Source organism: Mus musculus, assembly GCF_000001635.26.
Source record: "Mus musculus strain C57BL/6J unplaced genomic contig, GRCm38.p6 C57BL/6J MSCHRUN_CTG23".
Lineage (NCBI taxonomy): Eukaryota > Metazoa > Chordata > Mammalia > Rodentia > Muridae > Mus > Mus musculus.
The window spans coordinates 24,040-47,875 of record NT_187064.1 but is presented as its reverse complement, the minus strand read 5'-3'; the positions used below and the strand labels follow the sequence as shown (position 1 = coordinate 47,875).

Genomic DNA, 23,836 nt, shown 5'->3' with positions numbered 1-23,836 from the left:
GGGTCTATCCCCAGCCCCTGGGGCAGCTGCAAGGGGAGACTCCACCCAAGTGAACACCTTTCTGCCAAGGGCTTCTGCCCCCATAGTTTCCCCAGATCTAAAGTCAAGGGTCAGGAGACGCCTCCTCAAGACACGGGCACTTGCTCAAGACACCTCTGACTCATACAGAGCTTAGAAAGCTGCCACCACGTGCCTCACCTTCTTTCTGATACACCCCAGATGGTGTGCCTTCCACCTGGCCATTGCTTCCATCAGCAGCTGCCAGCGGTGATGCTGAGCCGCCTGTCCCAGCCGGAATCTCTGCTGGGCTGCCCTCTGGCTGCAGAATCGCCAGTGCTGAAACCAGTTCTGGAGACGACCTGAAGCAAATGTAAGCTGGCTAAAAACAGTACAGGATTTTCATTCATAAGTGACTTTGTGGCACGGGAAGGTGTAGACAGTGGAGAGGTTATGTGATGTGACAGTCAGCCTTTTGTGAGAAAAAGCGACACGATTCATGGCCACTGTGGAAGGCCAGGCAGGTCTGGTCATCTCTACAGTCTGGAAACTAGAACTAGAATTTCTTTTCGCTGCTGCATCTCCCAAGTGCTGTCCCCATAGCTGTCCACAGTCATTGCAGGTATCCCAGGACCCACAGAGCAACACCAACAGATGCTAGGCATGCAGAAGGAGACTCTTAGTCCCAAAAGGGAGCTTCCTGCTAGAGCTCAGCCTTGGCAGCAGGAAATGAAGCTCAGAGAGTGAAGTCCAGTAAGCCTGAGGTATGACCAGGAAAGTAGTAAAGTGTTCTCTTGGGGCCTCACGGTGTAGGCTGTGTCCTGGAGCCTGGGAATGCCTAATACAGGAGGTATCTCTGAAGCCATTCACAGGCAGCAGTCATGAGCCTTATCTTGGATGGTGTCCACCAGCCATTTCACATCTTGGGTGCAGCCTTAAGTGTCCCTATCTCCCTAGCTACCACTATGGATGGCATCATCACTAACGAACAACAGAAAGGTACAAGACAGAGGGGAACGAAATGCAGAGTTACGGAACCCAGACCCAACAGATATACCTACAAAAACACTCCCACACCTGAGGCTCAGGAACATTTTGGAAGAGAAGAAAAGATTCTAAGAACCAGAAGATCAGGGCGTTTGCTGTGTGAATGTGTCTCCTAGTATTGTCAGAAGCCATCAATGTGACTACCCAAATAGGAACCAAACAGGGACAACTCTGATGGACAGTCACAGTGGACAGGGAAAGGCCCATGAAGCCTCTACTCTATACAAAGAACTACTTGGAAACTAAGACATGCTGAGAGTGGGAGAAAAAGTCTTTCCCAGGAAAGAGCTCACCAGTTGGTTACTCAGTACTAAGTGGTCTGCCCTGAAGACATGTAAGGAACACTATACGGACTGAGCAGGATACATAGTAACAACTAAAACAGGTCAGGATTTGAAAGAGCAAAAGTGATAGAGGGGAGGGGAGGAGGGGAGGGGAGGGGAGGGGAGGGGAGAGGGGGAGAAAGAAAGAAAGAGAGAGAGAGAGAGAGAGAGAGAGAGAGAGAGAGAGAGACAGAAAGAAAGAAAGAAAGAAAGAAAGAAAGAAAGAAAGAAAGAAAGAAAGAAAGAAAGAAAGAAAGAAAGAGTGAGTGAATGAATCCCTGTGTGGTCTAGGCTGCCCTCAAGCTCCTTGCTCCAGCATGCCTCCTTCCTGCCTTCCAAATGCTGGGACTACAAGCCTGCACTTTGTAAAAGTCTATGCCTGTGTCTAAGGATATTTTCCCCTGAGCTCTAAAAAGGTGTGGCAGAAACCCTGAAGTCTAATATCAGACAAGACAATGAGTACAGGCCCTTAACCCCAGCACTCAGGAGGCAGAGGCAAAAGCATTTCTGTGAGCTGGAAGCCAGCCTGGTCTACATAGTGAGTTCCAGGATAGCCGGGGCTATAGAGAAACCCCCATCTCAAAAAAAACAAAAAAACAAAAAACAAAAAAGGCACCAAACCACAATGGTACTGCATCCTTCCCACAGATGGTATTTTGTGTTTACCCACTAAATTCCTTGTTCCAAGGACCTGCCCTGTGCCACTATCCCCTTTAAGAAAAGTTCTTCACTGCCAGGCGTGGTGGCACACGCCTTTAATTCTAGCACTTGGGAGGCAGAGGCAGGGGATTTCTGAGTTTGAGGCCAGCCTGGTCTACAAAGTGAGTTCCAGGACAGCAAGGGCTATACAGAGAAACCCTATCTCGAAAAATAAAAAAAATTTAAAAAAGAAGAAAAAAAGAAAAGAAAAGTTCTTCATGAGCTGGAGAGATGGCTCAGCAGTTAAGAGCACTGACTGCTCTTCCAGAGGTCCTGAGTTCAAATTTCAGAAACCACATGATGGCTCACAACCTTCTGTAATGAGATCTGATACCCTCTTTTGCTATGACTGAAGAGACAGACAGTATACTTACATGTAAAAAATAAATAAATCTTAAAAAAAAAAAGTCCTTCAGAGATAGCTCTGTTGGTGCTTGTACTGGCTAGTTTTGTGTCAACTTGACACAGCTGGAGTTATCACAGAGAAAGGAGCTTCAATTGAGGAAATGCCTCCATGAGATCCAACTGTAAGGCATTTTCTCAATTAGTGATCAGATCAAGGGGGGAGGTCCCCTTGTGGGTGGGACCATCTCTGGGCTGGTAGTCTTGGGCTTTATAAGAAAGCAGGCTGAACAAGCCAGGGAAAGCAAGCCAGTAAAGAACATCCCTCCATGGCCTCTGCATCAGCTCCTGCTTCCTGACCTGCTTGAGTTCCAGTCCTGACTTCCTTGGTGATGAACAGCAGCGTGGAAGTGTAAGCCGAATAAACCCTTTCCTCCCCAACTTGCTTCTTGTCATGATGTCTTTGCAGGAATAGAAACCCTGACTAAGACAGTGCTTCAACTGCTCAGTCCTTTGCTCATAGCAAATCAGCATTTCAAGCTTTGCAAACTAAGAACGAACAGTTCCCCAGGAACTTTCTGGGCTTCCAGCGCCAGAACGGGACTACTGAGGCAGCCCACTCTGTAGACTGCTTAACCTCCTTGTCATCCCTGCTTCCTGACCCAGCAGGACTGACTGCTATTGAGGTCCAGCCTCAAGGACAAGTATCGGATTCTGAGCATCTGAGGTATTATGTGGATAAGATTGTTCTAAAGCTCACTTAATAAATGTATATATTATATAAATATACAGCATATAATATCAATTATATGTGTGTGCGTGTATACATACATGCATACATACATACATACATACATACATACATACATACATATATACATCACAAGGAAGACCAAAGAGGGCAACAACCAGGAGCCAGAGGAGCCCAGGGAGGACTCTCCTCCAGAGCCTCTGGCCTCTGGCCCTGAGAAAAATTAATTCTTGTTTGAAGCCTCCTGGTCATGAGAGTACCAGGGAATGAGCACACATGGACAGAGCCTGGTCTTGGGAGCACCAGGTAATGAGCACACATGGACAGAGCCCGCAGAGCACATGGAACCTTAGGGAGTCCTGTACTTACACTCCCGTCACTGTTTGTCCCCACAGGCCTCTCTTACCCCTGTCCAGTGCTTTCCGGGCCTCCCTGAGGGCAGCTGCCTCCTTTTGTTGGTAATATATCTGCACTGAAGTAACCTCTCGCCACTGGATTAGGACCTACAGACAGGCAGAGAAAATACAGTGCTCATTTCATACTTTGATATCAAGGACTCACTGTGACCAATGCTGGGTCCTCTTGAGGTGAGAATTGAAGGGTTAAGAGCTGGCTCTCAAACATATCCAGCCATCTGCTCAGTCCTGGGTTGGGGCTTCAGGTCCCTTAAAGGGAAATCTGACCACTCAGACACTGAGACTTTCCTATCGATAGGATTTAAACTTGATATTGTGCCATAGAAATGAAGTAGTTACATGGGTTATACTCCATCATTTGTTAAGCATTGTGTTAATTCTTCTTTTTTTCCCCTCTTTTGTTTTTCAAGACAGAGTTTCTCTGTGCACCCCTGACTCTCTGTCCTGGAACTCACTCTGTAGACCAGGCTGGCTTCAAACTCAGAGAGATCCACCTGCCTCTGCCTCCTGAGTGCTAGGATTAAAGGCGTGCGCCACCACTGCCTGGAATATTTTTTCTTATACAGGAAGCCTAGTAACAAAACCCTTTGTGGGTAGTGTGTGGTGGTACACACTTTTAACCCAGAACTTGGGTAACAAAGACAAGTAGATTTCTATAAGTTTGAGGCCAGTCTGATCTACATAGTGAGTTCCAGTCTAGCCTGGGCTACATAGTAAGACTGTATCTCAAAAGAGAACACAAAACCCTTTGTGTGGGGTGTGTGCATGTATATGTATGCACATGTCTATGGGTGTAGAGGAACCAAAAATCCAATGTCTTCCTCAGTCACTCTCCATCATTCCCTAAGACAAGTGTCAGAGGCTGAAGCTCCCTGTTTTGGCTGACTGGCTAGACAGTGAGTCCCAGGATCCTCTCAGTTTGACTCTAACTCCAGGACAGAGTTACAGACACATGCAGATGTAGTGATTAGAATGTGCTTCAGTCTCAGGCTGCTTCAGACTGTCTACAGCAGCTAACAAACAATGCCTCATGCTCTAGCAGGGTTGTGGTTTGTCAGCTGCAGATCCTGTGACCTTTGAAATTCTGGGAACTTTTCAGAGGGTAAATAAATGCTAGAGCCCTAATAGGAAGTTGGTGGTTGCTAGTCATTTAGGGGGGTTGGTTGCAATTTGTCAGTAGTTGTGCTCTAAGAAGAAACAAAAGGAAAGAAATTAGATTCAGGGATCTCTGTATATATATTCTTTTTTCTCTCCTATCTAGAGATAGTGAGTGAAACCAGGAAGGATAAAAGGTAGAAAAAGAACTCATAAAGTACCAAAGACCAGATACACACAGTCATATTCAACTTTATGTGGGTGTTGGGGATTTGAACTCCTGTCCTCATGCTTGAACATCTTACCAGTACCACTAAACACATCTAAAGAAAGCAGGGAACCAGATGAAGCATGGTACCAGCTTCACCAGTCATAAACTCCATTCCCACCTGAGTGCTCTCTCTTCAGAGCATTAAACCTAACCAGATCTGGTCATCTCCTCCCAAGGCAGGGACCACCCAGCATGTCTTGAACATTTCTGAGAAGATACCAGTCTTCACTAAATGCAGCTGCTGCCTCCCCAGGGAACTGCATGGTCACCAACAGGTAGATCTATGTCACTGAGAGTTCCCAACAGTCTGCTTTATTCCAGAACAACCATGACCCAGGGACAGTCTCTGGGACTGTTTCTGTTTGAACCACTTCCTTGTATTATATTCCAATGTGTTGCTCATCCCTAGAACATGGAACTTGCAGGAAATTTCCAAAACCTACCCCAGCCAAGGAAACGAGGTAGTCTGGGTCATTTCAAACTAGATGACCAAGAACCTCTTGGGAGACACCATGCTTCCAGACAGGCCTCCTGATCATGCAGTCTGGGTGCCAGTGGGTAAGATCTGGCACAGTCTTCCAACAAGGATACTCAAGAATACTGAGTCTTCCAGGCTTTATCTGAGCGTAGTGTTGCACACTTATGGAAAATACTGGTTCTGGTAAGAACTAGTTTGCTTCCTATATGACATGTTTTCTTTTAATGAACAGTGATTCCTAACTCAGTACAAAGAAAAATACCTACAGACATGCATGTGTGAAAAATGGTTACCTACCCTGGGAGGTCCTTACTAAGTGTCAATTAATAAGGACTGTAATGTGAGCCCCAGGCTCCCTAGTAACCAGTCTGTACCTCACCTTGGAGCACAGAGTCCTGCTGTAGTGAACTCTTGCTTGAGAGGTTTTTTTGGCTCCATCCAAACGGGCCATGGTGTTTTCTCTCCAGAGATGTAACGCCCACCTGTAATGACATGGGTCAGGTGAGGAGAGTGACAGCAGTTTGGGCCTGGGAGGCTTCCGTGAAACACTTACTCCTCCCCATGCCTGAGTAAAGACTGTGCCTCAGAGCATCTGTCTCATGACCCTCAAGCTCATGCTCTTGCCGACACCCAACAACAGATGCTGAGTGTCTGCTCTGTGCCAGGTACCAGGTGGGACCAGGTGGCCATCACCGAGTCCTCAAGAGAGAGCACAGCTGTAAGCGGACGATAACAATTCAGGTGATTCACAGTGAGATAAGAGGCACATGAACCCCAGCACCTACTTGCTCTCTCATTCTGGGCTATCTGAGGGTGCTTCATGAGGACTTCAGGGGAGTGATTGTTTAAAGTCCACAAGACCCATGACCTACACACAGCCAGAACAGCATGTGCTAAACAAATACAAAGGGAGAGGGAGCAGGAGTTCAGAAACTTGAATTATAAGGAGTGGGGGTGGGGTGAGAGTTACAGATGGCCCTAGAGGGACAGAGAGGCCGCAGGCTGCACACAGGAGTGGGAATGAAATAGTATATCAAGGAGGAGAGAAGGTTAGATGTGAAGCATGGTGGGAAGAAGGCTCAGAACACGACAAACACGCTCCTATGTGGGCCTCTGGTGAGGGTCTATTACCTGCATGGGCAGACAGAGCATGCTGAGGTGAGCATGAAGATGCATAGCTTGCCATGGGGAAGCCAGAATCAAACACTTAAGCAGTAGGAGGCACTGAGGCCATTCTCTGCACATCTTAGGCAGGACTGCCCCACCCACCCACACCTGATTCTGGAAGGTCTTTCCTCGACCTGAGAGATCCAAAGGACTCAAGACTCACCACAGCAGCTGCCTGTTGTGCTGTCTCTCCCTGGCCGCCACCTCCCGCAGAACACTCCTCACCCTATTCTGGTAAACCTGTGGGAGAAGAGGAAGACTGGAGGCCACCCTGGGACCATACTTCTCCCTCTACAAGTAAGCCTCAGAGGTGCATTTACCACAGTGGCTACCAGGCCAGAGCTATCAGAGTGGGAAGAGGCTGAAGGTCTCCATTCCAAGACCAGCACCTATCTCTACTATAATGTTTCACAAGGCCCGACTCCTGAACTCTTATATAGAAACCAGATTTCCATGATGGCTGGCACCCCAGGCAGCACTTTCTGGGACACCTGATGTTTTGAGCCTTGCCAGATCACTCCGGGGAGGAACATAAACGCTTCCAGAAACCTCCCCTACCCCACAGTGAGGAGACCTAGAAGAAAGAGCTGGCTCCTACCAGCCACTTCTGCAGAGCCCTGCGAAGCAGGATGCACTGGCTGTGCAGGGCCACACACTTCAGTTTCTGCTGCTCTTCCAGCCTCAGGGCCAGGCACTGTACACAGGGAAGAGTGGGGACTGTGGGCCGAGGGCCAGGAGGGGCTCACGGCAGCAATGTCTCTGGGTTTTCATTCTGTGAGCTCACAGAAGGAGAATATACCAATTGAGCCTCAATCTCATTTATAAATATAAACCTCCTAGAGGTTGGTCGGTGTCGAATGAGCAAGTGCCAGACAGGAAATGCTGGACAGGTACTGGCTTCAATGTTACACCCTTAGTAGAGTTTCTGTGAACGGCCAGACAGGAACTTTACATTCAGTAAGTTCAGATAATAACAGCCCCACACATAGTTATCACTGCCTCACAGTTGCCCTTGACCAGAGGCATATGGAGGAACCCATCTGTCTGTCTGCGTCATGTGGACAAACAGCCCCACTCAGGCTGTGCCCATGCCAAAGCCTTACCTCCCTCCACATGCTCCAGGCCCAACTCAAGAGCCGCGCAGAGTGGAAGTGCGCAGCCTGTGCTCTGCCCATCCTCCTGTGGAGAAACAGGAGAAGCTCAGCAGGGGCCAGACCACAAGGGGCCTCAGAACTACTGAGCTCAGGGAGTGAAGGATTCTCTGAAGAGCTGTCTGATGATCTGGGCCTCTTCCAAGTAGGGACACAGAGATTCAGGAAAATTTCAGGAAACCTCATGGGGCTTCAACATCTTTGCACCAGACACGTGGGCTGCATGCACTCTCCATTGTAGCCCTGTGGTCTGATAAACACTGTCATAACCTGCCCACTAGTAAGTGTCCAGCCACCTGATAATGGGCTCATCAGTTTATACCCTGCCACTAGCTACATGGGTCCCAGGCAGGAAGCAAGGTGGAGCTGAGTTTCAGAGCATCTGAGTCCAATGACAGATTCCAAGGTCCTTGATTCAAGCTGAATTTCCAGGACATACAACCAGCCCAACCTGACACACCACTATGGGTGGGCACATGGAGCTAGCCTGAGGGGGTTAGAAGCTCTGGAGTAGAAATGCCACTCACTCTATCCTAAATCCTTGGGTACTTTCCTTCCAGATGCAGAAAGCCCTCCTGAGCAGTCCACTGTGGTGGTGGGCAATGGCCATGGCTTGCTGCTGTCGCTCCAGCTGACACACTGCTGCCTGCTGGTGCCACACGAACCAGAACCTACGCAAAAGCTGCTGCTCTGCCTGCAGTATAGCCTGAGGCAGGGTGGGAGGAAACAGAACAATCCAGAAGGAGAACAGTTCAGAGGCTGGAGGAAAATCTGTGACCAGCAAAAGAGATCCTCCCCCAGCAGCTGTCCATGAACTGAGCTGACAACAGACATCAATGTCTGGATTTTCCCAGGCTCCTGCACCTGGCAGGGTGGACCACAATTGTATAACTTTCTGAGAAGCACCCCAGGGCAAGTGCATAAAATGGATCATCCCCCCGCCCCCCAGGAACCCATTCAAAGAAGACTACACACCATTCTCTCTGCCAAGCAGTTTTCTCGATGCTGAGACATCTTCTGCCTCCAGAGAGCAAATACTTGCTTCTCTAATGTCCCTCTAAATACACAGAAATGAGAAAAACTGACTAGAAGCCAAGCATTTCCAACGAAAGACAATTCTTATTTTTAGTTTTTAGTTTTTCTGTGTAGCACTTGGCTGACCTGGAACTTACTTTGTAGACTACACTGGCCTCAAACTCACAGAGACCACACTGCCTCTGCTTTCTAAGTGCTAGGATTGAAGATGTTTACCACCGACTTTACCACCCTGCAGCTCCTTGACCTTTGTCACTCTGTGGGTGACCATTGTTCTAAGACAGCGGTGCTCAGTCTTCCTAATGCTGCAACCCTTTAATACAGTTCCCCATGTTGTGGTGACCGCCACCCAACTATAAAATTATTTCTACTGCTATTTCATAATTGTAATCTTGCTACTGCTATGAATCATAATGTAAATATTTGTGTTTTCAAATGGTCTAAGACCCCTGTGAAAAGGTCACGACCCACAGGTTGAGAACTGCTATTCTAAGACTTCAAAAGACCGTGTTTTATAGAACAGGAGCACAGCATTTTAGGGAAATAGCATAATGTGAGGCTCCATCAAAGCTCTCATTACAACACTAACAGGAAATTGTGCTCATGAAAGAAGAGCAGACAACACATACAACACAAGCTGTTCTGAGAACACTTGCAAAAAGGATGGCCAAGAGTTGTCCCAGGAGAAAGTACTGGCTAATTTTTCCTGCTCCATGAGATCAAAGGTCCTCATTCTGAAAACCCAGAGGACCAGGGACTGGGGCTGGGAAACCAGTAACACAAAGCCAAGGCATACCAAAGTCACCAGAGCTACAACAGAGCTGCCTGTCCCAGACACACGGGAACTGCACAGCATACCTGTGGAAACGCACTGCTTTTGTGTGCAGGATCCGTCTCTGCTGGTGCCATAGCCAGCCTCTGTACCACGTGTAGAAGGCAGCAGGCAGTGCTCGCTGCTGGAAATGACCATCTGCTCTGGCCCGCAATAACTGAAACAAAGTAACAAAATGCCTCTGTGAAAGCTCAGAGGCACACTCTTCTGAGAGACTGCTTCTCATACAGGCAGGAACAGAATGAAGTGTTATGTTTGATCTTCACCAGTTTGCTAGGTTAAAAACATACCATGAGGAGCTAGAGAGACAGCTCAGAGATGGCAAGCACTGACTGCTCTTTCAGAGGTCCTGAGTTCAATTCCCAGCAACCACATGGTGGCTCACAGCTATATGTAGTGAGATCTGACTCCCTCTTCTGGTGTGTCTGAAGTGACAGCGTACTCATATACATTAAATAAATAAATCTTTACAACAAAACAAAACCAACAAACCAAACAACAAAAGCAATGTGAAACATGAAACTATTTGCATCTTTAATCGTATGCAGTGTTATTTTTCTAGACACAAATGAGTAAGAATATGTGTGTGTGTGTATGTGTGTGTGTGTGTGTGTATTTAACTGAAGCTGGGTTTGGTGACACACGTGTTTAATTCTAGCACTCTAGTGGCAGAGGCAGGTCAATCTCTGCTGAGTCTAAAGGCCAAACTAGTTTACACACATCAGGCCAGCCTAGTCTACATAGTTGAAGCCAGTCCAACGATGACTGTCTGAGACCCTGTCTCAGACAGACAGACAGACAGGCAGGCAGGCAGGCAGGCAGGCAGGCAGACAGACAGCAAGCTGGAAAGGGCTCTGCACTTAAGAGCGCCCGGGTTTGATTCCCAGCCCCCACATGGTGGTTCTGAGCCATCTGAAATTCCAATCCCAGCAGGCCCTATGCCTTCTTTTGACCTCTGTGGACAGCTGCCAACACCCAGGTCAGGCCACTCACAGTCCTGTAATTTCAGGTCCTCTTTGGGCTTACTCAGACACTGCACAGACTCTGCATAGATATACAGAATAGACATGCACATAACTAAAAATAAATTTTAAAAAAGATTTATGTATTGATTTATTTATTTAATGTATATGAGTGCACTGTAGCTGTCTTCAGACACAGAAGAGGGCATTGGATCCTATTACAGATGGTTGTGAGCCACCATGTGGTTGCTGGGAATTCAACTCAAGTCCTCTAGAAGAGAGCAGTCAGTGCTCTTAACTGCTGAGTCATCTCTCTATTCCCCTAAAAATATTTTTTTTTAAAAAAAATGTGCAGTGAGAATTTCTGTTTCTTAAAAAACCCAGATATGTTATATAAATATGTTTTTGTTTTAACCCCAGGCATGAGGTAAGCGGCTACTTCACAGCAGGTGGTTATGATGTTCCTTTTACAGTAGCCAGCCACAGACTTGGGATTCTGGAGATGGCCTGCTGCTGCTGGTCCCTGCTGGTCCCTGCGGCTGTGTTTGCTATTGCTGGTTTGCTGGACATTTTGATAACAAAGATTGGACTGGCCCCAAGGACACCAACCCCCTGACCCCTGATCGGCAGGAAGTAGCTTACAGAGGTTTTCGACCCCCCTTTCCCTCTGGCCTTCTTTCTCTCTTACCTAGTGTTGGGGGTTGTAAAGGTTTACGGTGGAGCAAGGGTTGGAAGAGAGGTAGAGACATTAGAATTCAATAAAATAGTTGTTTTTTTATTTTTAAGCCAACAAAAATGACTCTGGGTGCTGAGGGGCAGTAGAGGGATGGCTCAGTGGTTAACTGCATTCTTGTTCCTGCAGGACTCAGATTCAGTACTCAGGACTCTCATGGTGGCTCACAACTGTCTTTAACTCCAGTTCTAGATGTTCCTACACCCTCTTCTGACCTCTGTAGGCACTGCACTTATGTACACAGACATTCGTACACATAAGTAAAATAAATCTTAAAAAGTCTAATGAACTCACGAACTTATCTTCCCAATTCAGTAACAAGTCAATATTTTACCATTCTACATGTTACTTTTGCTTGTTTGTTTGTTTGAGACAGAGTCTCTCTCTATAGTCCTCGCTGTCCTAGAACTCACTCTGTAGACCAGGCTGACCCAAAACTCACTGTATGTAGCTCAGACTGGCATGAAACTCATGATCACCCCCCTCAGGTCTGAAGCACTGGAATTACAAGCAGACAACACTGGTGGCCATTATACTTTTTGTCTGTTTTTGTTTTTTAAGATAGAGTTTCTGTCTAGACCTGGCTGTCCAGAAATCATTCTGTAGACCAGGCTGGCCTCAAACTCAGAGATCTGCCTGCCTCTGTCTCCCAAGTGCTGGGATTAAAAGTGTACACCACCATGCCAGGTTACATTAACTTTAAAAAGAAACTCACAATGAATAACCTTTTGTTTCCCTAAAACAGAAAGAAGTGCTCCTGAGATAGCTACGTGGACAGGTGGTATTTTTAACAAAAGGCTTTTACAGAGTAGTGGCCAAGGCAAGCTCCTGCTGCTCTTTGACTTGTCTCTCCTCCAGAAGCAGGCTGAGTTAGAGCAGGGTAAGAGAGACCTGAGCTAGCCCTTCTAACCTGAGCTAGCCCTTCCCACCTGCATCATCCTGGACATCATGGAAACTCTTTTTCTTTTGGTTTGTTTTCTTTTCTTTTCTTTCTTTCTTTCTTTCTTTCTTTCTTTCTTTCTTTCTTTCTTTCTTTCTTTCTTTTCTTTTTTTTTTTTTTTTTTTTTTTCAGATCAACCACTGTAGTTTATTACTCCAATGATTCGCACAGCCGGGTTGCAAGTCTAAGGCAGGCTGCCTGCCTTCCTGGAGGTACTTACCCCACCTCCCCCTCTGGGGGAGCTCCACTTGGCCATGGACCTCATAAACCTCTGAATGCATTTATTTAGACTTTTGGACATCTGCGTGTTTCCCTCTGAAAATGTTAAGAGCCATGTCCGCCTACCCCACGGCCTGCCAGTCCAGCCTGCAGAGAGATTCCCGCTATTTTGTAATTCTGAAATAAATAGAATTGGTAGCCAAGTGAGTGCTGAGTGATGTCAGGGTGGCCCCAACAGCCTCCAGAGGAGCACTGTGGGGACAGTCTCAAGGTGTCTTCTGATGGGCAGGCACTGTGCAACATGTGGCAGTATCAGGCTGCCTACAGTTTGTCCAGGAAGTTGTCCAGCCCTCTTTCAGGCCCTTGTGCTTGCAGGTCTCAGCTACCACTTGGCTGGGGCGGCTGCTGTTGACAAAAGGATCCCCAGGCAGGATCTGCCAGTGGTCAAACTCGCACTGGGGGAAGGCCTGGCTGCTAGTGTTGGATCGCAGATCAGCAGTGAAGCCAAAGGATTCATTGACAGGCAGGTATGCCTTGACCACAAACATGGGGGTACCGGCCACCTGGGACATATGGCCACGCTTCCTGTTCAGGACACCATAGATGCCACCCACCACTTGCTCAGGACACTGGATCTCCACCAGATAGATAGGCTCCATGAGGGCAGATCAAAGTACTGGTCTCCCCACAGCTTCTTCATCATGCCCTCTACTTTCTTGGCACACTCAGTTGCACCCAGCTGGCCCTCGCCCTTGGCTGCAAACTTGGCCACGTACATCTCCGCAAACTGCTTCAGGGTGAAGGCCCAGCCATGCAGGCCAGAACCAAAGCCTACGGCACCCAGGACGGGGTCAATCATGATATTGCCCATGGGCCCACTCTCACCCTCGCCATCGGTAGAGATGATGACGTTGACGTTTTCCACGATGCGCTGGAAGGTCTGGTAGAGCTCCTCGGGTTCCAGCTGCAGCTCCAGCAGGGGCCCGGTCCATCTTGTTCATCATCAGGACGGGCTTGATGCGCTCAGCGATGGCCTGGCGCAGCACAATTTCTGTCTGCACACACACACCAGACACACAGTCCACCACCACCAGAGCTCCATCGGTGACACACGCAAGGCAGCTGTCACCTCTGAAGAGAAGTCCACATGGCCGGGAGAGTCGATGAGGTTGATGAGGAAGCCCGAGCCATCCTTGCTCTGCTTAATGCGGTTCAGGTCGTTCTTAGAGAGCTCGTAGAAGAGGGAGATGGCGGTGGACTTGATTGTGATGCAGCGCTCCTGCTCATCTTTGCGCATGTCAGTGAAACGTGTCTCCCCGGCTCCGGCGGAGGCAATGATGCCAGCCTTGCACACAAGGGAGTCGTTCAGCGTGGACTTGCCGTGGTCCACATGGAGATGACTGACATGTTCTGAATGTTGGCTTTCCTGTCCGTGATGGCACGGATCTGAACTACTGTGAAGTTCACCATGGTGGTGGATGGCGACAGATTCTCAGAGTCAGAGGTGAACAGGGAAGCGCGCCTACAGTGGCCTGGTTTGTTTTCTTGAAACAGGGACTTATGTAGCCTAGGATAGCCAACACTCACTAAACAGCCAAGAATAACCTTGAACTACTTACTGATCCTCACATCTCCACCTCACAGGCACTAAAATGATAGGCAGGCAAGCTCCCTTTTTCAAACTACATTTTTGTTTTGTTTTGTTTTGTTTTGTTTTGTTTTGTTTTGTATGAGACAAGGTATTGTGTAGCCCGGGCTGGCCTGGAATCTGCTGTGCATCTGAAGACAACCTTGAACTTCTTATCTTCTGTTTCTACCTCCTGAGTGCTGAGATGGTGGGTATGAACCCACACACCTGGTTCCTTTTTTTGAGGTAGTCTCACAATGCAGCCCAAATTGGTCTGAACCTCACTATTCAGACTGACCTTGAACTTGCAGCAATACTTCTACCTGTGTCTCTTGGGTGCTGGTATTACAGGTATGTGCCATCACACCCAACTTCCAGATAGCCAACCTGAAACATTGTGATGTGGTCAAGGACAGCTCACCCATGCAAATGAGTCAGCACCTCAGCTGAGCACTGCTCTGAGCTATGACAGGCATGCCCGACTAGCACCGGGCTAGGCATGCCAGACTAGCACCGGGCTAGGCATGCCAGACTAGCACCGGGCTAGGCATGCCAGACTAGCACCAGGCTAGGCAGGTGTGATTCTGCGCGCCTTTAAACCCAGCCTGTCTTAGTCAGGGTTTCTATTCCTGCACAAATATCATGACCAAGAAACAAGTTGGGGAGGAAAGGGTTTATTCGGCTTACACTTCCATGCTGCTGTTCATCACCAAAGGAAGTCAGGACTGGAACTCAAACAGGTCAGGGAGCAGGAGCTGATGCAGAGGCCATGGAGGGATGTTCTTTACTGGCTTGCTTTCCCTGGCTTGCTCAGCCTGTTCTCTTATAGAATCCAAGACTACCAGTCCAGAGATGGTCCCACCCACCAGGGGCCTTTCCCCCTTGATCACTAATTGAGACAATGCCTTACAGTTGGATCTCATGGAGGCATTTCCTCAACTGAAGCTCCTTTCTCTGTGATATCTCCAGCTGTGTCAAGTTGACACAAAACTAGCCAGTACACAGCCCTTGGGGAATGTTCTCCAGTATATTCAAATCACCAAAAATGGGAATTTTAAACATCACTGCAGAAGCTGGGCAGTGTTGGCGCACGCCTTTCATCCCAGCACTGGAGAGGCAGACGCAGGTGATCTACAGATAGAGTTGGAGGACAGCCAGGGCTACTCAGAAAAACCCTGTTTCAGAAACAAACAAACAAATGAAACAGCAGCTACAAGCTAACTGAAAAATCAACACACAACTGTATGCTAATGTTCTGATTAATCACACAGGCAGTGGCAAGGGTGGAAGAAGCCCCTATGCTGACAAGGTCATGAGCTACAGAGCTACAGGGACAGCAAGGGGCAGACACACTCAGAACACTTATGAGTGACTAGCAGCGAAGTGGCAGAGGGGAGCTATGAAGGGTGGCCTGAGAGACAGAGACAGCTTAGGCAGAGTCTGTACCTAACTCCAAACTCCCACTCTATTTCACGGCTGTGAAGAGCTAGCCTAGATGTTCACCAGACTGTAGCAGCAGACAACATCGATGTAGCAAAGAGGTCAGTGCCAAAATAACTGAGGGAAGTTTAGTTTGTGTCTTCCTTTTACTGCCAAAGACGGCCAAACACGGGCACTTTTCATGAAGGTATCATCAAGTGAACTGATATCCCTATTAAATCTCACTCTGGTATCAATACCCTTAGGGGCTAAAGAGACAACTCAACTGTTAAGAGCGATTCCTGGTCTTCCAGAGAACGTCAGCTTGGTTCTTAGCGTTCACATCAAGCAACTCCACACCAGCTCTAAGTGGCCTCTGTGGACACTTGTAGACATTACACACACATACACATACACACACATACCTGCACACATCTCTCTCTTACATGAACACACAAAAACCTTCATTTAGCATTCCAGACACCCATGACAACTGTCAAAAGTGACCTGTATGTCACACTTCCCTGCCACCCTGGGGCTGGGAGCACAGGAGTTCTTTTTTGTGTCATAGCACATAAACATAGGCACAGGGTCTAATGCAAAGCCGGTGTGCAGTAAGTCTCTCTTGTGTGGGGGCCAGGCATGTCGACACACTCACACAATCCCAGCATGTTGGGGCATAAGAGAGGAGGGAGAGGGGCAGGGGTTGTGCATGATCTGACTCAGCGAGGGCTGAGGGAGATTCCAGTGCTTTCCTAGCACCCTCCAGACCAGAACCAGACCTGCTGTACAGGCCTTCTCCACACATCTTCCCAAAGCCAGTGAACGCCACTAGTAGACAGCTGAGCTGTCTGCCCCACTGTGCTTCATACCTGCTGCCATCGTCTCTTGTGCACATACCGTAGCCACACCTTGACACACTTGTGTAGGACTGTCACCCTGGAACAAAACACAGAAAACCAAAGAACTACAGATCAATACTGCCAGGTTTCAAGCTCATAAGATTTTACTGTGTCTTTAAGCAGTCGTATCTGGGTACAGTTACTTCTTGGGGGTTCAGTGCACCCTGTGGACTTACTAGTTTCATCCTCGAAGAGAAGAAAGTGAAGAACATACTATCTGACCTGAAACCACCAACTCTTGAACTTAGATTTTAGCTGGCTTTAAACTTCTAGCATTTTCTTGGGGTCTGGTTGGCTGGCTGGTTGGTGGTTGGTTGGTTGGTTGGTGGTTGGTTGTTTTTGCAGGGCATATGTGCTAAGCAAGTGGCCTACGGTTAAGCTACACTCCAGCCCTTGATGACTCATTTGGAAACTTCAGTAGAGCACCAAGCACAGTATGTCTGGGATTTAAGACAGAAATCTTCAAACTTCCTGGAGTTATGGCCAAACCCCAGGGCTGATCTCACTTCCATATAAATGATACCAGATGTGAAGATAACATGCTTAATTTTGTAAACCAGGATTTAGAATAGGGACATACCTTGACAACTCTGAATTGAATTGTTCTTTCTTTTACAATTGTATATGTCTAAATGTTTGCCTGCATGTATGTGTGTACCATGTGTATATGTCCATAGAGGGCATTGAGTCCTCTGGAACAGGAGTTACAGATGGCTGCTAGTCACTCTGTGGGATCTGGAAACTAAACTTGGGACCTCTGAGAGAGCAGTCTGTGTTCTTCAGTGCTGAGCCATCTCTCCAGCCAAAACTACTAGGATTCTTACTGACTCATTAAAAATGTGCTCTGAGGCTGGGGAGGTAATTTGTGGGAGAACACCTACTTAGCATGTGAGAAGCACTGGATCCCTAGAACAATCAATCAATCATAATAAAAAGCTCCACCGGGCGTGGTGGCCACGCCTTTAATCCCAGCACTCGGGAGGCAGAGGTAGGCAGATTTCTGAGTTTGAGGCCAGCCTGGTCTACAAAGTGAGTTCCAGGACAGCCAGGGCTATACAGAGAATACAGAGAAACCCTGTCTCAAAAAAAAAAAAAAAAAAAAAAACCTCCAAAACTGGACCAGTAACTGCAGATTAACCTGGTAACACCATGAGTTGAGGAAGGAAAGGAGTCAAGACATTATTTAATATATGAACATCTCTGGCTTGGAAGTAGAGAGCCTATTTTACACTTTCTTTTTATATATTTCTAGTTTTCCTTCATAGATATTTACTTTAAAATAAGTGCATTTAACAGGATGACTAGCACTAAGAGGACATTCCCTATTTCCATATAGACTGAGCCCCAAATATCTTCCTAACCTGACCCTTTAACATTAACAACTCACAGGGTCTTTTTTATTTTTTTTTTTAAATCTTTTGCTTCTGTGCAAAGGGGCTCAAACTCATCTTGCCTATGCTAAGCAAGCACTTTGGTGCTGAGTTCTATCACCAGTCACAATGCACACACACAAAAAGCCTGCAGAAGGGAGGCAGTGGCAATGATGGAATAGGCTCACACATTGGTAGTCTTTTCACTGCCATCAACCTGCCAAAAGCAAACCACACTGAGGAGCCATAATGACTAGTGTGGCTTTCACCTTATGTTTTGTTTGCTTGCTTGCTTTTTTGTGTTTTGTTCCAGTGACAGTCCTGTGCAAGCATGTCAGAGTATAGTTGATATGTACACAGAGAAGGTACCAGAAAATATACACACAGGCATCACTGTGCATCCCTGGCTGTTCTGGAACAGGCTATGCAGAAGGACTGGGTTTAAGGGCACTGTCAACGTCTGGCTAAAAGACCTTTCTGAGTCTGGCACTAACTCAGGCCAGAGTAATTGCTCTTGGACAACTGTGCATCAAACTAACCAGGTGTCCCTAGAAAGGCCAAGGCTGAAGCCAGCTCCTACCTGTGGTGGCTCAGGGCTGCATGCAATGAGGGGGTCTGTTCCCTCTCCTCCCTCTGCTCAATTCGAGACAGCCAGAGGTGCCAGAACCTGTGAAGCAACTACAGGAAGAAAACTGAGTTTATCCTGATGAGAAGAGAGAGGGCTCCTGGTGTAAGAGCTGACTCCCAGCTCACTCCGAGTCCCCAAAGGAAGCATTGCCCCACTTTGGGGCAGCTCACTCAAAGCAGCTGGCCTAGGGAGACATAATCTGGGCCAGTTTAAAGATGCTTCTAGTAGCTCTGAGAAATTTTTTTTCCTTTTTGTATAGAATAGAGTTTATTTAGGGCATGGGAGGGGAGTTAAGAGAGTAGTAGAGGCAGGGAAAGGCAGAGAGAAGGAGAGACTAGAGAAGCAGAGGCAGGCCATGACCACGTGGAGAGAGGGGAGAAGGGGATGAGGAGAGAGGGGAGCAAGGGGGCAAGAGGAAAGAGAGTAAGAAAACGAGAGGCGAAAGAACAAGAGAGAGTAAGCCTGAGACTTCTTAATTAGAATACAGAGTATGGCTCAAGAGAACACTTCTGTAGAGTAGGGGCTGAGGAGACATAATAACTAAGATGTAAGGGGAGGAAACGTAGAAAGATGGAAAATGGAGACAATCTGGGCTATACAGCAAGACTGTCTTCAGACAGGCAAAGGAGGAATAACAATGAAGTATAACACTGCTTGAGAAGATGTTTTCAAGGACAACTGTGAAAATCCGAAAATGGCCTGGATGGTCCTGTGATGTAAAACTACTTGTTTGGGGGTGATGCATACCAAAGTGTTTATAATTTACTTTGAAGTCATTTAGGGAAAATTTTGAGGCAAAATACTAATGAATGTTGAGGCTACATAGTATGTAGATCATGTGCTTAATCATTTAAAAAGAATCTACACTCAGAAATAAAACCAATGAAGAGAATTGTTGCCCCTGCTCAACAAACTATTGAAGAGAACTGCCTATGGGGGAAACATACCAACAGCCTTTCAAGTACAGGACTCCGTGGGGTCTATACTGTCTAACAATACCCTAGGTCAAGAGAAAAGCCAGTCCTTAACATCCAAATCAAGCCCTGGTTTTCTTAGCAAACTCCAGTAGTAGGACGGGGTGGGTAGGGAACACTAAAGAGGCTAAAACAAATTTCTCTATCAGCAGGTACAGACTAACAATGGAAACAGGCAGTATGATTATGGAGTCTAAAGGAAATCAAGTACTGTGCACAGTACACCTGTAATTTCAGGACTCAAGAGGACTGTGAATTCTAGACCAGCCCAGACTATACAGTGAGCTTGAGGCCACCCGGAGCTACCCATACAGCAGAGTCCTGTCTGGGGTTGGGGCCAGGAGAGTCTTACTGTAGTGTCACGCAGCTGCTGAGCAAGCTTCTTTCTTATTTGCTGTAGTCGGGCCTGGGTCACGTTGTCTTTGAAGGCTCTAGAGCAAGAATACTACCCAGAGACATGACAAGAGGAGTTATAAAGGTGCATTAGGATCTGTAGAAGTATGAACAAGGAAAGCATCACTGGAAGCCACTGTGGTTCAGGACTGCTCCAGTTCTCTGCAGTTTTGCTACCAAGTTCCTAATAGAAACTAGCTTACCCAGCAGGCTCAGTAACACTGCCTTCACACAAAAAACACAGCGTTGCCTCTAACTGGGGGACTTCCCTTGACCCATATGAAAAAGAATTCTAAGAGGTTGAATGTTGGCTGGGCATGGTGATACATGCCTCTAATCCCAGACTTGGGAACCACATAAGAGTTAATGTAATGTAATAAATTTACGTAATTATAAAAGCGGTTTGCCAGAATGATCTCAGGTGAATCTGTGATGGTTGGTACTCATTGTCAACTTGTCAGAATCTACAATTATTTGTGAGATGGGTATCTGTTCCTGTCTCCTAAGGACTGTATTCCTTGTATTAACTTACATGGGAAAACCAACCTGTTTTCAACAGAAAAAGACACTAGGACGGAATCCTTGGGGCCACATTCCCAACTCTGTCACCAATTGCATACATACTATATAAGCAAAGTACCAGAGAAAAGAGGTGAGACAGAGCTAAGGGTTTTCACACTGTGTTCTGTGGTTAGACAGAGCTAGGGGTATTCACTGTGTTCTGTGGAGCACCAGAGGTTCCTAAAAGCCTCTGAAGACCAGCTCCTACAGGAGAGGCAGCCCACAAAACAGGAATCAACTCCCCAGACCTTGACTTAGGTTTAAGATCAAGACTTTGATCTCTGCCACTCAAAAGAGGTCTACTGTGTAAAGACCCAGGGTCAGTTCCCCTTTCAGGTTCCCTTTCAACTCCAATCTCTGACTTTACTCATTACTTTCTCAGCTTCAAAATGCAAGCACAGACTACAGCTAACTGAGAACTGGCTCCACTCAGGGGCTATGGCGCAGGAGCCCTGAGCGCATGCCTCCGCAGCTGCCCCAGGCTCTTACCAGCAGGTAGTGCTGGCGGTGTTCAGCTGCTGCCTCATGCTGGGCAGCCTCTTCTGCCTGTAGCAACATGTCTGACAGGAAGTTAAGGCCTCCAGTCTAACAAGGTTTCTACACAATATGTATACTTCCTGTGGGCCACCTAGGGGCATGCCTCTAAGTATAACAGGCTTGCTGAGCGGGCTGACAGTCACCTGTCTTCTCTTAGTGACCCAGGGAAGTTCTATCAAAGAGCCAGGTCATGCCCATTTTATGTAAGGCAAAAAGTACCTGAGATTACTTGCTATTACTTTCTATAAGCATTTGGAATCATTATCTAGCAAGCAGAACTTGCATTGTCTGGTACCACGATCCAGTCAGATGGCTGAGCTAAAAGCTTGGGTTTGCAGATCTTTTCTCCTCCCACAATCCTCATGTACTCAGCAGCAAACCACCTCTCTGCTCTGCTCAACTTTCTCTCGCAGCCGCTCCGCTTCTGACTCATCCCTTACGTGACTGCACACACATGGGCTTTCTGGGCAAGTCTCTAGGGCCATCTACCTTCTCTTTTAAAATAATTCTCTGTATTACATGCATCTCTATTTGTGTGTATGTATGTGCCGTGGTGAAGGTCAGAGGACAACTTGCAGGAGTCTGTTCTTCCTTCTACCAAGTAGGTTCCAAGGCTCAAACTCAGGTCATCAGACTTGGCAGCAAGCTGTCTCACTGGCCCTAGAAACATCTTTTCTAAAGCACAAATTTCAGTGCACTGATTCTTATGAACTCGTCTGAAGCTCTGAGCTCGTCAGGATAAAGAGTGTGTCCCTGAGGGGGGCACAGAGGGGACGAAAGCCCCTAGTCCACCCTGACCCTCCCCGAGTACAACAATCAACACTTTTTTTTTTTGAGACAGGGTCTCACTACATAGCCTTGGCTGGCCTGGAACTCATTATTAGACAAGGCAGACCTCAAACTCAAAGAGATTTGCCTGTGTCTGCCCTGAGTGCTGAGACTCGAGGCATGTGCCACCAGGCCACCACATTAAAGTTTTTAAATATATGACTTATTTTTATACTCATTGGTGTTTTGACTGCATGTATGTCTCTGTGGGGGTATTACAAGTCCTGGGACTGGAGCTACAGGCAGATGTGAGCTGGGAATTGAACCGGGGTTCTCTGAAAGAGCAGCCAGTGCTCTTAACTGCGGAGCCATCTCTCCAGCCCTTATTGCATATTCTTGAACATTAGTAGTTCATCAATAACCCTGTATGAATACCCAGTCTCTGCCAGAAGAACCTGCAGTCACCTAGGACTGACACTCAGCTCGGATGCTTCTTCCTTGCCTGAACTTCCTAGGATGCCAAAAACTTTTATTCAAAACAAAAAAGTCTGAGCTAGGGGCTGGAACTAGGGGCTGGAGCTAGGGGCTGGATGGTGTGGTCATGCTAGCCTTGCATTTAAGATGCTTCTGCCTCCTTGTTCCTGAGATATGGGCACACAGGATGGTTCTTATACAACCCTTCCATAGCACAATCACACCATACTGACAAGACCCACTTTCATAGCAGTTCCCCCACTGGACAATGACTGCTGTGAGGCTTTGGGTTGCCCTCATGTGTTCATTAGTTTTTTTCAAAGTTTGACAGAGCCAGAATTATTTAGAAAGAGGAACTCTCAACTGAGAAATTGCCTCCATCTGACTGGCCTGCAGGTAAGTCTGTGGGACATTTTCTTAATAAAGACTCAGGTGGGAGGGCCCAGTCCACTACAAGTGGTCCCACCACTGGGCAGGTGCTCCTGGGCTGTTTAAAGAGCTGAACAAGCCTTGAGGAACAAACCAGGGATGATCGTTCCTCTGCTTCAGTTCCTGCCTTGAGTTCCTATCCTGATGCCCCTTAATGATAGAGTAGAAACTGTCAGCATCTCTCTAAAATGTTGTTGGTCATGGTGTTTATCACAGAAATAGAAACCTACCTAGCTCACCAAACACAAGAAATTAAGCTGAAGTAGAGCATGAGTCATGACCTGAATAGACAATGTAAGGATGGATGTCTAAGGCATCCAGCTCCTCACACTAGGGACACTCTGGGGAGATGGACATTCCAGTACAAAGAAGGATACAGTGCTTCCAGTGTGTAAAGGCCCTCCGCAGGACCATCCTCCCGGCCAGCTTCACCACCAGGGCCTGGTGGGCAGACAAGCTCTGCCTCCACTCCCAGGCCCACTGCCAGTCACAGAAATGTATCTGGAGCACAGTACCATGGTGGAATTGTACAGCCATCTCTGCAACAGAGAAATAACTCTTGGGTGCTGCTCCCCAAGCAGGGAGAAGTCACAGAGGTTGGACGCTACTTACTGGAGTGAGCAGGATTCAAGAGCGTTCCCACAAAGAATCCTTATGAAAGGTCTTAAGTTAACAGTATAGTTCAGTGATAGTGTGTGCTTAGAGAATGTGAAACTCCTTTGGTTCAACCCCAAACACCACAACATAAAAGAGTTGTCTAGATACTAGAAGGATATTGGGACTTCTTGAGTTATTCTCTCTCCAAGAAAAGAGGTCTGTAATTTTCAGGAAGGGTGATGATTAATACTAGTTGTCAAGTTCACACATCTGTGAAGAGGAAATTAGTTGATTGTCTCCATCAAATTGAACTGTGACATGTCTGAGAGGCATTTTTTTAAGTTAGTAACTGATTGATATAAGAGGGCACACCGCATCATGGGTAATGCTATCCCTGGGCAGATGGGTCTGAGCCTTAGAAGAATGGTAACTGAGACAGAGGGAAGGAGTCAGGCCAGGAAGCAGCACTCCTGCATGGTCTCTGCTTTAGTTACAACCTCTAGGTCCCTGCTTGACTTCCCTCAATAATAGACTGTAACCTATAAGCCAAATAAATTCTTTCTTTCTTCCAGTTTGTTTGATCATAGCTTCACCACAGCAAGAGAAACCAAACCAAAAAAGGAATGTGCAACAACAAAAAAATCTCCTTGGCCAGGCAGTAGTGGCGCACACCTTCAATCCTAGCACTCAAGAGGCAGA

At 47.1% G+C, this 23,836-nt stretch overlaps 1 long non-coding RNA gene and 2 pseudogenes across 2 annotated transcripts in view; 1 reads left to right on the top strand and 2 right to left on the bottom strand.

Annotated features, from left to right (window-relative positions):
- The window catches only part of LOC100861749, a 48,163-nt pseudogene that overhangs the window by 4,854 nt on the left and 19,473 nt on the right, over window positions 1-23,836 (bottom strand). The window contains exons 6-19 of the transcript XR_001782945.2: window positions 22,918-23,079; window positions 20,822-20,892; window positions 19,731-19,823; window positions 18,357-18,454; window positions 16,377-16,443; window positions 9,631-9,761; window positions 8,713-8,794; window positions 8,265-8,443; window positions 7,690-7,765; window positions 7,185-7,280; window positions 6,750-6,826; window positions 5,799-5,901; window positions 3,566-3,662; window positions 199-359 (exon numbers count right to left, since the gene is read on the bottom strand). The product of XR_001782945.2 is annotated as a protein SFI1 homolog (transcript). The remainder of the gene's footprint in view (window positions 1-198; window positions 360-3,565; window positions 3,663-5,798; window positions 5,902-6,749; window positions 6,827-7,184; window positions 7,281-7,689; window positions 7,766-8,264; window positions 8,444-8,712; window positions 8,795-9,630; window positions 9,762-16,376; window positions 16,444-18,356; window positions 18,455-19,730; window positions 19,824-20,821; window positions 20,893-22,917; window positions 23,080-23,836) is intronic.
- Window positions 358-8,387, top strand: LOC105247294. The gene is made up of 6 exons (XR_882356.3): window positions 358-1,429; window positions 2,878-3,135; window positions 3,555-3,746; window positions 5,118-5,216; window positions 6,670-6,883; window positions 8,298-8,387. It is a non-coding gene; the product is annotated as an uncharacterized LOC105247294 (long non-coding RNA).
- On the bottom strand, window positions 12,371-13,990 carry LOC100861738 (eukaryotic translation elongation factor 2 pseudogene; annotated as a pseudogene).